This window comes from Dama dama, chromosome X (assembly GCF_033118175.1).
Source record: "Dama dama isolate Ldn47 chromosome X, ASM3311817v1, whole genome shotgun sequence".
Taxonomy (NCBI): domain Eukaryota; kingdom Metazoa; phylum Chordata; class Mammalia; order Artiodactyla; family Cervidae; genus Dama; species Dama dama.
In genome coordinates, this window is record NC_083714.1 from 24,500,580 (window position 1) to 24,504,930 (window position 4,351).

Sequence of the window (4,351 nt, forward strand, 5' to 3'; positions counted from 1 at the left end):
AGTGACCATAGGAGCTGCAGAGGGCAGGGACTTTGCTGCTGGTAATGTGACACAGGGACTATCTAAGAACTGTTTCAAAGTTAAACTTTGTCATCAAAGCTGCCTTCATCCTCTTGTACTCATTAAAACTCACTATGTGACAGATATTATACTAAATGCTTCATATGAGTCATTACATCTACTATTCAAGAAAAATATATGAAGTGTGATTGACTTTTACTAATGAGGAAACTGAGATTCAGAGAGGTCCAGTGGCTTGCTCATGGTCACCCAGCTGATAAGTAGTACAGCTGACATGAAAACCCCTGCCTACCTAATACCAAAGATAGCACTTAGAAAATCAACTTTATTTAGTAACAATTTACATACAATAAACCACACCCATTGAAAGAGTACAGTTCAATAAGTTTTGACATATGAATATACTTATGAAACCAACACCATGACCACGATATAGAACATACCCATCACCTCCAAAAGCTTCCTCCTTCCCTTTTGCTGTCAATCTTTGTCCCCTGCCTAGCCTCAGGCAACCACTGATCTGTTTTCTGTTGCTCCAGATTAGTTTTCATCTCCTAGACTTTTTAAAAATAATATTCACTTATTTTTGACTGTGCTGGATCTTCGTTGCTGCCTGTGCGTTTTCTCTAGTTGTGGTGAGCAAGGGCTACTCTCTAGTTGTGGTGCATGGGCTTCTCATTGTGCTGGCTTCTCTTGTTGCAAAGCACAGGCTCTTAGACCCTCAGGCTTCAGTAGATGTGGCATGTGGGCTCTAGAAGGCAGGGCTTCAGTGGTTGTGGTGCACAGGCTTAGTTGCCCTGTGGCATGTGGGATCTTCCCAGACCAGGGACTGAGCCCGTGTCCCCTGTATCAGCAGGCAGATTCTTAACCATTGGACCACCAGGGAAGTCTCCTCCTAGACTTTTATATAAAAGGAATTGTGCATTATGTAGTAATATTTTGTATGTCTTCCTTCACTCAGCAGTTTGAGATTCATCCATACTGTTGCATGGATCAGTAGTTCATTCTTTTTATTGTTAAGTAGTGTTTCTTTGTAGGGATATATCACATTTTTAATTCATTCATTTGTTGATGGAGTTTTTTTTTTAGTTTTTGGTTGTCATGAATAAAGATCTGTGACTATTTGTGTCCAACTGTTTGTGCAGACATGTGTTTTCATTCTCTTAGGGAAGTGACTTTCAGTTTCAGCTCTGACATGTAAAGAGATTGGAAGTGATCACTCCCATGCTTACAACAAGGCAAAACTAGACAAACTGAAAATTAGTGACTTTTCTTGGACCAGGTCAGAAGGCAAACTGCCATCCCCAAATCTGCAGAGATAGGTACATATAGAGAGTTACAACATTCAAGATTTGCTGACATGGAGCAGAAGTCACTGGACTCCATAGGATCATTTACTTGGCTAGTAATTTGGACAAATTATTAGAGGTTGTAGGGCTTCCCAGGTGGTGATAGTGGTAAAGAACCTGCCTGCCAGTCCAGGAGACATAGCAGATGCGGATTCCCTGGGTTGGGAAGATCCTCTGAAGGGGGAAAATGACAACCCACTTCAGTATTCTTGCCCGGAGAATCCCATGGACAGAGGTTCCTGGTGGGCTACAGTCCATAGGATCACAAAGAGTCAGATACGACTGAAGCAACTTAGCACATGCACTCACACATTAGAGGTCGTATGTGGGGTAGCACTAGAGTGAGAAGCTCCTGGGGGCCACAGTCAAAGTGGGACCCCCACACACCTACAGCATTTTCCTCTAGGAACTCCACCAGGCTCTCAGAGTGAGGATCTGAGAAAAATGCCCTCTTGGCCCTGACTGGGGAAGAGGAGCAGGAGCCATTGGAACGCATACCTGAAGCCTGCTCCATGACAAAGGCTTCCTCTTTAGGGAAAAACATCTACCATTGAGTGATACTGAAATTCTATCCTACCTGGGAGAAGGAGATTGCTTACTACCCCTATTCCAGCTACCTCCAGCAATCCTATCAAAAAACAGTGGGACTTCCCTGGCGGTCTAGTGGTTAAGACTTTGCCTTCTAATACAGGGGGTGTGGATTTGATCCCTGCTCAGGGGAGCTTAGACCCCATATGCTTCAGGGTCAAAATATCAAAACATAAAACAGAGGCAATGTTGTAACTAATTCAATAAAGACTTTCAAATTAATAGATTAGTAAAAATTTCTACATTAAAAAAGACAAAACCATAAAGAACAAAATAGTCAAGAAGGGACAGGATTTCAATGAAATAGACTGGGAATGCTACAGCTAGTGAAGAGAGTTGGGGACAAGATGGAAGGATAGCTATGCCTCTGGAGGAGGGACAGAAATACTTGTAAAGGCCACATCCTAGAGATGCAGGCTCATTAAAGACTGAAACTTAACCAGGAGATTATAGAATGTTCTCTTCTCCCACAAACTATTACCACACCAAGTAGTCTCCAGTATACTAACTGTTGGTTACAGCTAAAAGAGTTGTGAGACACAGACATCCTGGAAGGAGTTGTACTTGGGGAAGACTAAGGTCAAGAGGCAACAAAAGCAAGGATGACAGAGGAATTTGAAGTTCATCAATACACTAATAATCTATTTACTTTAGTTTCTATTGACACAACATGTCTAGTGGTCAGCAAAAAGATTATAAAGTATGCCAAAAGGCAAGAAAAAAAGTCTGAAGAGACAAAGCAACCATCAGAATCAGACATGACACAGGTATTAGAATCATCAGGCAGAGAATTTAAAATAACTATGATTGATATATGAAGGGCTCTAGTGGAAAAAGTAGATAGCATGCAGGAACAGAGAGGTAAAGATTTATATGAGTCAAAAGAAAATGTTAGAAGTTAAAAATAGTAACAAATGAAGAATGCTTTCAATGGGTTTGTTGGCAAAGTTGACATAGCTGAGGAAAGGATCAGTGACTGTGAAGACAGGTCAATAGAAACTTAACAAACTGAAATGCAAAGAGAGAATAATTACAACTACTACTGGTATTAGTACTACTAATACTAGAAGAGAACATTCAGGAACTGTGGTACAATATCAGATAGTGTAACATTTCTCTTAGGTAAGCACCTATGGTAGGCAGAATTCTAAGATGGCCCTCAAGATTCCTGCTCCATGGTCTACATGTCCTGTATAATTCCCTCCACTGAATGTGGGTGAGACCTGTGAATATGAGGGGAGATCACTCCTATGATTAGATAACATTATATGGCAAAGGTGAAGGGATTTTTTTCAGATGTAATTAAGGTCTTTGGTTAGCTTTCAGTTAACCAAATGGATATTATCCTGGGTGGGCCTGACCTAATCAGGTGAGCCCTTAAAAGAGAGTGGCTAGAGGCAGTCTATGCAACTGCAAAAGACATGAATTCTGTAGACAGCCATATAATCTTGGGAGAGGACTCCAAACCTCAGATGAGACTGCCACCCTGGTTGACACTTTGATTGCAACTCTGTGAGACCCTGATTAGAGGAACTAGTTAAGCCATATTTGGACTCCTGAATCATGAGAAATGTGAGATTATAAATTTGTGTTGTTTTCAGTCACTGTTTGTAGTAAATTATTATGCCCCACAGAAATATTAATGCATTACCTATGGATGAAATTCTGGGTTCATAGGATAATGGCATATTTAACTTTGTAAGAAACTTCCAATTTTCTAAAGAGGTTATATCTTTTCACATTCCCACTAGCAACATATGAGAGCATCACTTGCTAACACTTGGCATTGTCAACCTTTTGAATTTTAGCTGTTCTAGTGGATATGGAGTGATATCTCATTATGGTTTTAATCGCCTTTCTTTGTTGAGAATCTTTTCATGCACTTGTTGGCCATTCATGTTTCTTGTTTTGTGAAGTGTCTGTTCAAATATTTTGTCCATGTCTTAACTGAATTTTTTCTTATTCTTTTTATACTTTGCATAAATGTCCTCAGTCAGGTTTATATATTGCAAATACTTTATCTCATTCTGTGTCTTAACTTCTCATTTTCCTAATGGGGCCCTGAACCCTATGAGAGTAAGTTATATATAATGTCATGATCATGGCCTCTTAATACTTTAGCAGATACTTCTTAAGAATATTTTCTTTCAAAACCACAGTACAATTAACAAGTTCAGAAAATTTAATACAGATATAACATTTTATTTAACCCAGTGATTGTACGCCAATTTTTTTAGTTGATTAAATAGTGTTTTCATAGCACTGTTTGCCCCTTCAGTACGGGATCGAATCTAGAATCAGGTACTGTTTTTTGTTGTCATGTCTCTTTAGCTTCTTTTAATCTGAAATATTTCCCAAACCTTTGTCTTTTATGACACTGACATTTTTGGAGA